The sequence below is a fragment of the Drosophila mojavensis genome, unplaced genomic scaffold (assembly GCF_018153725.1).
Source record: "Drosophila mojavensis isolate 15081-1352.22 unplaced genomic scaffold, ASM1815372v1 contig_74, whole genome shotgun sequence".
In the NCBI taxonomy this organism is placed as follows: Eukaryota; Metazoa; Arthropoda; class Insecta; order Diptera; family Drosophilidae; genus Drosophila; species Drosophila mojavensis.
In genome coordinates this window covers 22,914,729-22,927,271 of record NW_025318899.1, presented here as the reverse complement: position 1 = coordinate 22,927,271, position 12,543 = coordinate 22,914,729, and the positions used below count along the sequence as shown (strand labels likewise).

Below are 12,543 nucleotides of genomic sequence, written 5' to 3'. Positions count from 1 at the left end.
AAACAGCAGCAACGACAACAGCAGCAGCAGCAGCAGCTGAAGCGGCAGCAGCAGCTACAAACAACAACTCAAGCAGAACAACTGCCCAGTTCAGAGTAGCCCATCCCGCCCAGTTTCTGGTCGGCTGTATGTTTGCTTTGGGCTGAGATTGGGTCAACTAGTTGAGACATGAACCTAATTTACTGCCTGAGTGCTTTTCATATCAACTCTCTCTCGCTCTCTCTCCCAGTATCTAGCCATCTCTATCTGACTACTTTCCTAATATTTGGTTGCTCCTATTGCGCATTTGAAATGTCTTATTTAGTTTTTGTTTGTCTTCGAGTTATGCACAAAGAAAAAAAAAAAGAAAGAAAGAAATTGATGAACATGCCCAGAGGCAGAGTAACGTTGCTTTTAGACAATCTTTAAGTAATTTATAGGGAAGCCATTTGACCTTAAGTATAGCATAGAAATATATTATTTTAATGCAGAGAGAACACATAACAAAATAAAGGCCAGACTCAAAGCTTTAAGTAATAAATATGTAAATTCATACATTGGTAATAAATTAATTCATTCCGGTTAAGCTCATGAATTGTTTAAGTAGTCATGCTGCTTTGCTGTCTTATATTGCATAGTTTGTGTCATTCAAAACAATGGAAACATTGAAGCTTATCTCGACCATGTTCTCATTAGCGTCAACTGTCAAAAAGCAGTTCTGAGCAGCGATGCGTGAGTGATAAAAACCGTCAAGCAAGACTCATTCGTTTTGCTGTCTGGTTAGCGTAAATGTTTGCCAATTTGGTCAGGTTAACAAGTGGAGCTCCAGGAGAGAGCTCAAGCTCGAGCATCATCATCAAATGGCACCGCAGAGTATGCAATAAAAGTTTCCTTCCCTCACTTTATTCGCTGCTCTCACATTTTTTTTGGTTTTTTTCGATGTTTATTGTTGAACCGACTCGAATTACGCATGTATTGCGCTGTGAGTGGCATTTCGGTTAATGGCTGACAACCTTTTAAGTGGAAAATCAGCAAAGTCGTGTCGATAATTGCCAGTCAGCTGGCACACTCACACACACGTACATGCACACACGCACACAGACACACATGCTTACATATATGCAATCACTTGCTTTTAGTTGAGCTTTCGCTTTTCATGTGCTGCAGCCTGTATGCGTGCGTGTGTGCGTGTGCATGTGTGTCTGTGTGTGTGTGTGTGTAAACGCATTTTATGAAGTGTGTCAGCCCAGTGAGTATTCCACAAGCACTTGATAAACTTTACATGTACTAAGAGCCAGCTCAGCGAGTGAAGCTGTCAGCCAGTGGAAGACACACACACACAACCACACACACATACACATTCGAAAGCTTAGACAAACTCTGTTTCTAATGAAGGCTCATCTACAGAGTCGTCGCTGCAGGTAGCTGAAGCTGTAAATGTAAATGCAACTGGCTTAGAGTGGAGTCTGGTCTCATATACCAATTACTTTAGTCATTGCAGCTATTACGCCCACTTTGTACTCGTTGCTGCTTGCTTAATTGCCAAGCCCCACCCCACCTCGCTCGCCTCAGTTAGCAGTTAGCCCAAATGCGAGTCAGCCACTCTTTTAGTGCACAACAACGGCAACAGTTGTTTTTGTGCATTTTAACTGAAAGTTAAGAGAACCGCAAGCCGACAGCCCACTAAAGGATGTGGCCTTTGAATGCCAGATTCATGAAAGCTAATGCATTGTTGTGTTTATTTAGCACTAACAGTGTACAATGCTATTTTTATTCGTATTTCACTAGAATTATTTTAAATTGAAATTGAAAAAGTTTAGCTTAAAGCAGAAAATCTTAAGTTTCAACTGAATTTGCCGACTTTTGCCATGCTCCATTAGTATTCGTACTGTTCTGCGTATTGCTTGTTTATTTTCAAAGCAATTCACTCGAAACTCACAAAACCAACATTTCATATGCCATTTAACTTACTTTACATATACACACAGACACACACATATACACACACGCAATTGACCCATTTATGTTGCTTGAAGCTCGCCTGAGTATTAATTACATTACCAGCAATTCAACAGTCGCTCAAGCGAATCCGAAAAGCCTATATACAGAACTAACCAACAAATTGCCTCACAAACAACAACAACAACTACAACAACAACAATAACAACAACAACAGTACTAAACCCAACCAAATAATTCCCACACTCGTAGGGCTTCACAATCCTTGCAGCAGTCGAGCGTTGCGAGCTAAGCTGGCGCTTAAGCCAAATGGCCAACAGTAGGTGGCGAGTGCAAGCTGTAAACTTAATTGATTTACAAGTGTGAAAAGTGTGGAAAAGCGTGGAAAGCGTGAAAAGCGCCAAGGGCCACGATAGTCATAACAATAATGCTGGAATACAAGAAATGAAAACAGAATTAGAAATAATACCATAAAGAGTGTGCATTAGTATTTAGGTTTGGATTTCTTTGTGTGTTGCTGTTGGAACACAATCCGCTTAACGGTAATTGCTTGCAACGAACGGCACAGGTGTGTGCGTGTATATAAATATCGAGCATACGCCGCGTCGTCTGGCAAATGGCCCCTGCAGTCTGTAAATGTCGCGTGCTTTGCTTTAAAGCGTTTCTAACGCGCATTTAATGGCACTTTTTGTATACAATCGACGCGGTATCCACGCCCACGCCCACATCCACGCCGACGCCCACGGCCATGGCCACGCATCCATAAGTTGCGTGTAAAGAGCCCGAAGGGCCAATAACATAAAACTAGCTCATTTACTTTTCATAACTTGCGCGCCAGGAAGTGAGCTTTTGTTTTTAGCCGTCAGTTCCTTCCGCTTTCAGGCGTTCTTTGTTTATGTTTGGCCCCCACACACCCGCCGCACCACCACTCCCCAAGCGAAAGGTGAGCGTGGGCGTGGCAGCAGTTAATAAGCCATAACAATCAGTTGGGGCCTGAGCGGCGGCTTGCGTGCTTAGCCATTTTCGATATGCAACAGAACGTATCGTCTTGAAGATTAAGCGCTGTCAGGTGTTTCTATTGATTGCTGCGCGGCTTGATTTACTGCCATGACGCGCATGGGCATGGCCAGCTCAGCCGAATCAATCACGCGACTGATGACAATCATTTCACTATTTTGTACGAAGCAATTTCAGCAGAACTCTCTCCCTTCATCTCAATCGTCTGAATCGCAGCTGTTGCTTAATATGGTGGCGCTTAACGGGTAATTCGACTGCCCCATCATCATCATTCGCTTCCCCACCCACCCGCTGTGTGTGTAATGCGATCTCTGCGGCTTCATTGCACTTGCAGTGCGTCGAGAGTGAAATGGAATCGCGAAATTGTCATAGAGACAGGGACGAACTGGTTATACCAGTCGCTCAACTTTCAATTACATGCGAGACATTTAATATACTCCGTGCGAGCACTGCTGTCATGCTGTCAAATTATGTTTTGCATATGAATAATGTGGGACAAGATTTATGAATTTTTCCTACATCAAAACATTTAGATTTTATTTTTATTTTTCGCAAATATGCCAACATTTATTTTCTGATATTTTTAAGTGCCATGAATCAGGCAGAAAATCAGCTGCAGATGATGCCGCCTGTTCGCAAATGTTCAATGGAGCAGAGGCGGCAGCAAAACTCCAAAAATATATTTATAAACCCTTTCGCAGATGTTGCACTCGTCCATTAATAAGAGAAATATGTTTTTTCGAATTGAAGATGATCGAGCATGAGTTGCCCAGGCATAGGCATAGAATTAGTGGATTTCATTTAAATTTAGCATGTAGAAATTGAATTTTTTATAAGATCGAAATCTTTTTCAAAAGTCAATTCGAATTTCCGCTTCTCGTAGTAATTGTAAATATATAATATAATATATATACATATATTATATTTTATTATATATAATAAACATACTGTCGATGACTGTAAATATATTATGCGAATATGTGTATTCGGCATTTATATAACCTCATTCTATATAGGGCACTATAAAATACAGATTTTATTTTTGACATTTTATTGTGGCCCGCATTGACAGCACCACCTTTAAGCGTATGCACATAATTCGTCGTTGTCTCTCATACTTAATTCTTCTTCAGCTTCTGTCAGCGCATCTTTTGGGTGCCATAATTCAAGTCTGTCAGCCTGGCTGACAACTGGCACGCCATTTGCATAGCTAAACATTTGCTTCTAAATACAAAATTCGATGTTTTTTATGTACTCGTATTTGCACGCGTTTCATATTGATGTTTGTGTATTTCCCTTCTCTTTTTCTGCTTTCATACTCGCGTAGAGAGTACTACGCGTTCGTCACGCTACGTGTTACGTATAACGCACATCCATAATTTTTGCCTATATATAAATATAATTAGTCATAGCTGATTAGGTATACTAGCTGAGCTAGTCCGTTAGGCAATTCGTTGAATTGGCAGCAGCTGAAAATTATAGCTGAGATAATTCTTATATATGATGTCTTGGCCGAACTTTATTTTCATATATATTTATTAATTTTGCTTCTAGATTTTATTTAAGCAAATAATTTGTTTATTTAACTTGTGTTTTTCACCATGAATAATTTTTTTTTTTTTTAAGTAAGATATGTCATATTAAAGAGTATTTAAATATTCATTGAGATTTTACCTATTGTTATTATTTTATTTATTTTTTGCTATTTTCTTATTTCTTGTTCCCTTGCATGCCTTGTTTATTGACAAGGCTAAGAACGTGCGGATTTTGGTAGTGTGTACTTTTGATATTTGTCTTCATTTATTTTTATTGATTTTTGCTGCTGCTGCTTTGGCTGATTTACTATAGATTGGCTGTAAAATATATGGACGGGGAGTGGCCAATGGCCAATTTCATTTTCATTTGCTAAGCCATTGAATAATCACAATGCATTTTTCCCGCTGTCTTGCCAGCTTCCCTTTTGGCCTGACATTTTACGACCTTTGGAAATTTTTCGCACACTCTCCTTGGCTTGACTTGGCTTGGCTTTACTTGAATTGTGGGTTGGCGTGGATGGCGAACGCTTTTCAATTATTTAATTTTCCACTCACGTTCGTTAGGTCGACAAAAATTTAGCGATATAAATCCGGAAAGTGCATCTTCAGCGCACACTCGACGGCGACATTCTCACGTTTTCATTGGCATTAAGGTTTAGTTGATCGCCCCCTGCTCTGCCATGCTGCATGCTTCATTTGGCCAACTGAGGGCGATTGATGCCACACTGTAACGAGTCGGAGCAGTTCAAGCCAAAGCCACTCGACAATTGGAGTCGGAGTCGATGTTGAAGTTGGAGTTGGAGCTGGAGTTTGGGTTGGGGCATCTGCCGGGCTTGGCTGCATAAATTCCACTGAAATGGCAAGCTACTCGTATCGTCATCATCATTATTAGCACCATCATCATTATCGTGATCATCATCATCACGAGACATCTTCAGCTAGAGTTGGGCCATTAATAACAACAAATACCGCAATGTGGGCAGCCCAGTGACACACAAAGTGCCAACTTGCAGCAGCAGAGAGTGAGAGAGAAAAAAAGTGAGAAAATCTCGAAATCTACGACTCGAGGCAGCAGATGCAGACCGCATTTGAATGCTGGGCCGGTTTCCCCGGTTCAATGCAGTTAGTCAGCTGGTCTGTTTGGCAAAAAGTTTTTTGCAGATGCACGGCTCACCTCAGCTCTCCCCGCCCTCCCGCCAGCCATTAAGCCGACCAGCTTGTGGCTAAAGCCAAGTTGCAGGCCTGTTTGCCGTTTAGGGCCAACTCTTCGGGCTCTTTTTTTTTTTTTTTTTTTTTTATTTGTTCTGTTGTGTTGGGTTAGAGTTGTTGTTGTTGTTGCTGTTGTTGTTGGTGCTGCTGTGCACACCTGCAACTGACATTCGGGCTTACCGTTTACAGCAGCCGCAACTTCAGTGCTCTAGCGCTGTTTATATGTATTATAGAGACGGCAACAACTGCTGCACCATCGGCTCGAATAATAAGGCACGCAATTGTTGGGAGCGCTAACCACAGTTAGAAAGCTTTAAGGCTCCATAACCGTATTTCTCAAACATAAAAAAAGCAATTTAGTAACTCTAATAAGGTAACAAGCAGCCTTTATAATATATATAATGTAGTAAATAAAATATATTATGAAAGATAATAAACTGTAATATATTTCAAAACAATATAAAGTTTGTTAATATTGAGATGAAATATAATAAAATATATTTACAAAATATAATATAAAATAATAAATATTATTAAGTAAATTATTTTTAGTGTATCTCATTGTTAGTTTAAGCATCAATCCGGATTAAAGCCCGTTCAGTCATAGTCAAACCACTTGCTATTTATTTATTTACTTATTTTTTTTTTTTTTTAGTTAATTGTATTATTACTTTTAACTAATATTAAATATTATTCTTTTGTGAACTTGAAAAAGTATTGCAGATCTTTAATTGTCTTTTTGTGTTTTGAAGGCGTTTAACCAAGGCGAGGAATGAGATCAAAAATAAAGCGTTTTGATAAGTATGATAGAAATATCCTCCTGAGTTCTTTTTTGGTGGAAATTTACTGGAAATTTTGTAAGGATGGGAGTTCAATTTGTAAGGATTTGGTCTTTTATATTGACATATGATTTTTTATTTATTGTATTTCGTTGAAATTTGTTGCTTGTAAAGGGGACTCTAAGCGACCCTGAAACGTCTGTGCAACGTTGTTTTGAATATTACGTACTTAGATCAGATGATATTTTGAAACCATTCCAAAAACTTGTACTCAAATAATTTGAACTATTTTGTCTTTGATGGAGACTGTTGTTCACCTAGTTATTGAATGTATTTGTGTCCTACTCTATCCACATCATACAATATCAGCAGAAATAAGGCTCCATCACTCGAAACTTTAATTAAATATTCTCCCAAATACATTACAAAACGAATTGAAATACTATGCAGACAGCATTGCCAATCTACATAGAACTGTTCCGAGTTATTTGAGGAATGCCTTTAATGTGTTTTTCACCTCTGAAAACAAATAAGCAGACTGAATGCTGAATGCTTTCATGCCGCTTAAATTGGGCATCACATTTTAAATTGCAAGATTTGTAATTGCCATTAAAGCATTTTAATTGGTTCGCAGAAACGTTTTAATTATTTTATTTGAATGCTGCGTTTATTGTTTCTGCCGTGCACGGCGCAACATAATATTGTTTTGCTATAGCACATCACAAAATTACGTATACGCCGAGGAGTGTGTATGTGTGTGCTTTCGTGTCTCTGTGTGTGCCATGCCCACTAATTTGCACTTGTTTTTCTTGCACCTTCCGCTGACACCATTTTGGGTCGCTCCCTCTGACGCGTCGTTATGTGCTCACATTATTAAGGATGTTGTATGTTGACTAACGGCATTTCAGGCAAAACATGGTACATTTCGTATTTGGAAAATAAATTTCCGGCTCACTCGTTGATTTGCAAAATAGAAACGCCCCGTTAACGGAGCCTACACGTATCTGCTAACTGACACCCACACGCTACACTTGCAGTTGCCCCCGACAGTGCCAGCAGCAGCAGCACCAGCAGCAGCAGCAGCGGTTGTTGCAGTAGTCCTCTTACATGTGATGCGGACATGAATGATGCATATAGCTGCAGGCTCTAGCTATATATGTATGTATGTGTGTGTGCATCCTTTTACACTTCAACACGCTTTTGCTATAATTTCCTGTGCGCCAAGAGCCAGAGTGTAATTCAACACACAACCCGATGCATATTGGGAGGACGCCTGACTGCCTGACTGCCTGTCAATCTACACTAATTCGAAATAAGTTTGAAGTTATCATATTCTAATAAGAGCTTGCTTTCGGAATATTGCCTTGTTAATTGAGTTGACAGCTGCCAGTAAATGACCTTCATCCGGCCAATTGCAGTTTGGCAAATTGACTTTATAGTGCTGGCTCTCGGCAAATATGCAGCGCTGCTTTCGCAACTGGAAATTGAAAGGCAGACGTGATTAGCATCGACCTAGAAAGCTTTCCACTCCACGCCCATTGGGCAATTGAGACGCAAATTTGGCAAGATAACAACAATAACAATAACATCGACGGCAACTGCAACAGCAACGGCAACGGCAGCAGAAAAAGCAACAACTACAACAAAATAAAGTTAAACAATCGCCGCGCGTTGTACAAATTTCAATTTCAATTTCAATTGGCTGCCCGCTTTAATTGGCATTCAGCGCGTCGTGCCGTTCGCTAACCAACTTGGATTGGGCTGGCCGTCCGATGGCACTTGGCCCGGCTTTTAAGCGTGTGTCGCCAGCGCCCCAAATTTGCCATCGGATTGACCAAAATGGGCGCTGCGCCGACGTCAATTGCGTCAGCAGCAATCAGCGGCAACTATTGAGCAATTGGTCAAATGCTTTTCACTGTGTCAGGTTCAAACTCGAAACATGTTCGTTCGTCGTGCAGCTGACGCACAACGGCCGGACGACAGACGCCGGGAAAGCACAAATAATTTGGCATAACTAAATGTATATATTTTGTGCTGTTTGCTGTTGTTCACGTCATGATTTATTAATATTCCGTTGATGTAATGGAACTATATAATTTCTGAGCCACATGCAAATATTTGTGTTTGTATCGAGTAATTATCGTATGCAGAATAATACAAAGTAAATAGTTGGACAGGTTGCCCAAAATAGAGTTATTATGCGCTTGCATTACAAATTATTCAGGGTTCTCTACCTAAAACTTTCACATATGAGCGTCGAGTACATCTACAATTACTGAGATATATATGAGAGGCATTTTATTTTTGCTTTGTTTTCTCATTTTCTTATGACATGGCCGCAAAACATGCCTTGGCATGAATGTCGCGCCAGTTTTCTTCATTTGGGGCCATCAATCAGCTGGCGCAGTGTGTGACATAGTTGATAATCAAGTATACGCCGTGAGCGCCGCTGTGAATATTTCAGCGAGTGTAATGCATATATTTAACGAAATTTGACGAACTTATTCACGATTAATTGAATGACAGAGTTAAATATGCAGCACAGCTGCTGCACGCTGCGTTGACGAAACTGTGCGCCAGCACTCAGCCCAAATGCTTGAAAGCCACTTGAAAGCCAGCAGCAGCAAGCAATTGCAGCAAAAATGAAGAGCGTAAAGTGTTTTGTTGAAAACGTTCCAAAAACAACACGTTCTATGTGCCAGCCGGCGAATGTAAACAAACTGTGGGCCAAAAAGCAACGCAGTCGATAAAAGTGCGCCAGCTGGCAGCATGCACTGGCCGAGAACGGGATGCTGCAAAAGAAATAGCTGAATAAATGCGGACAAAATATTTGCCATGCAAATAGGAGTCTGCAAAGTAAAAACAAAACAAAGAAAAACTGCTCCACTCTGCCAATATTCGAGTGCAATTAAATGCAAAATATTTAACAATGCAGCAATGCATAAAAATGACAGAATCGCATGCAAAATTTATGGGAAATTATAGGGGAATGACAGAATGGCAATCAATAGGCACGTTGATTGGGCGCCAAAAGTGAATTCATATTTAACAGAGATATATTGGTGGTAGGCCAAAGAGATGGGATTGAGATTACCCTGGAAGAAATTTTCAGCAGAGTTGTGTCTCGGTATTGGTGACAGATGTCATTTGAGCTAGATCTGTTGATCAGAGTTCAGTTGGTTATAAACAACAGGTTTTAATTTGAATATAAACTATATATTATATTAGGGATAGCTTGCAAATAACTGTTAACCGTTTTATTCTTTAGACAAAATCATTCGAGAGTGGGTAGTTTAACGAACATAAATTAAAGAGAGATGCAATTGCTTCGTCAGAAAAAAAAAAAAAAACAAACAAAACATTTATATAAAAGGGTTTCTGTGCGATTGCGAACGAGCTCGCAAGGAATCGAGTCGGTGGTTGCTCTCTAATTTGCTTTCTCAGAGTGTCTATAAAATACATTTACTCACAGACAACAAGAAACGATCAAAATTTATTAGAGAGCTATGTTAAATAATAATTTTTTTAAGTGTAGCAATTTAAATTGGATCTGTAAGACCGGAAATGTCGCTCTCCCTCTTCCTATAATTGCGACTACTTACTCATTGAAGGCATTGTTAAATATATCCCTTGATATCCCTTTAGCAGAACTCTGCAGAGCAGGAAATTTGTTTGAGCAATATTAAATACTATTAAAAATTAGTGCTAACTATAATGTAAATTTCATAAACTATTAAAAAATAATGAATAAAATTAAAATAAAATAAATTAAATTGTAATAAATTAAATAAGCAAGCACTTAAATATTTCGTAAGTGAAATAGACAGAGCTCTCAACCTAATTTTATCAAATTAAACCGTAATATATTGCTGGCACTGCTGTTGCTGCACTTTGCCTGCTCTTTCCACGACTAACGATATTCTTAGTCAATTAAAGTTCATGCAATTAGTAGTCCTTTGCCAGATAGATATATGCATCTATATATGTATGTATATGAGTTGAGTAACATTTAACGCCCCTATGCCATTGTCTCTGTGTATTCTGTGTGCATTGTTTCAAGTGGCACTTGGCTAGCACAATTCAAAGAACTCATGCAGCAGGTCCCCAAACTAGATCATTCTGACAGATAAATTAAGTGTTGCAAAAGCGACAGCAGCAACAACAATAACAACAACAACAGCAGCCGCAACAGCAACACATTTCAACATGTTCAACGTCGAGTGCTCTTATTTGATGACATTTAATAGAGACTAGCTAATACCTTGCCATTAAACAAGTGCTTAATTAGCTGTCATATTTCGATGTATGTGAATCGCCAATAATAAAAAAAACATATACAAATTTTAATGTGCTATTTGATATATCCGGTTTGCTTGGGAAAATACATAAATATATAGGGCAAAAAAATAAAAACATGTATATCTAAATTTAGAATTATTTCTTTTTCTCTTGACACAATTACTAACTAATCTTTCAGTTTGATCTTTGAATTTTTCATTAGCTCTGTGGTCAGAGTATTTAAAAGTCGTCTGCATCCGACTGCAGCGATCGCGCCGGTGTCGCGAGACATCAAAATGAATTTTCGAAGAATTTATGTAAATTTAACATGAATATTTTCGTTTGCATATATAGAAACAGCAAAAGGAAAAGCGAAAAAGAAAGAGAAAGAGAAGAGAATACGAATCTGTATTTTGAGCAACACGGCGTATACGCAAAGTGCGCCAATTTGCACGGCAGATTACATCACAGCCCCTCGGCGAAGGTGAAGGGGCCGGTGTGGAGCATCTCAACATGTCATATGGCTTGCATTTAATTAACAAGCTAATTTTTTAAAGCACAAATCGCTGGGCGTTTGCTAGGCGCAAGAAGCAAATGGGGAGCAGGAGGAACGACTGACAGCCAAAGCAGGGGCAACCGTTCGCCGAATGTGTGTGGGGTGGCCCCAAAGAGATGGGAGATGGGAGATGGGGCGGTGCCAAAAATATGATCACTGACATTTGTATGCCTTCAGAGTGCTTGTCTTTTTGGGGCTGCCTAATGAGACGAGAGATGCGAACCGCAGCCAATGCATCAGGCATGGTTTATTCGGATCTGTGTGTTTTGAAAAACTTTGATGTGCTTTGGGTTTATCCTAAAGCATGTTGTTCCAAATTTTCGTGACGGGAATAATATTGAATAATAAACTGGTATGCGAAGGACTATTTCTGCAATGCTCAGGAGTATAAAATATTATAATGTTGAGGTATTTTTACTGAATTTTTAAACTAATTATAAACCAAGTTTAGTATTTTTTATTTTACATAAAAATCAAATCTTGTTTATTATATTTTTAGTATTTCTTCAACTTTTTTCATGAATTTGAGAAATATTGTACATAACCAGAAATTGCTGGCTCTGACAGTTTATAAATTCAAGAAATATATTCCATGCTTCGCTTAATCCCAAAATTAATATCCATTTCATGTAGCTTCAGCTTCAGCCTTAGCCGACAAGGCAAGCGTTCTAATCAAGAAACACAACAGCGCCAACAAATTTACAGTGAAACATATTAAAATGCCACTCACACGATAATCCCCATTTACCTAGTTCTCCTTCTTCATCCCTCTCTCTCTCTCTCTCTCTCTCTGTGTATCCATCTGGCTTTGGTTCGCTTAAATTACAAAAAGTTTGCTGACAAAATGGTTGGGCTGTGGGAGCTGTGCCATGTATTAGGGTTGGAGCTGAGGTTTATTTAGCTCGAATAAGCTGCAAATTTTGCATATTTCATAGCTGTTGACAACTAACGCTGTGTGTGTATGTATGTGTGTGTGTGTGACTACGTGGGTGGCAGCTGGCAGGTAACCCAAGCAAAATAATAGCCAAAATTGGTGCAAATAAAAATTGCAATTTAAAACTCGCAATGCTACAGCCAATGTATTTGTTTGTATATGTGTGTCGGTATGTGTGTGTGTGTGTATGTCTGTATCCACTTGGCAGTTAGTTGCTTTTGTCTACCCAGGAGCTTAGCGACTGCCATAGATAGCGGTCATGGGTTACGTGCAAAATAAACTATATGGATTTCATTT

At 39.2% G+C, this 12,543-nt stretch overlaps 1 protein-coding gene across 20 annotated transcripts in view; it reads left to right on the top strand.

Annotated features, from left to right (window-relative positions):
* The window catches only part of LOC6583386 (sex determination protein fox-1), a 145,959-nt gene that overhangs the window by 109,509 nt on the left and 23,907 nt on the right, over positions 1-12,543 (top strand). The window lies entirely within an intron of this gene.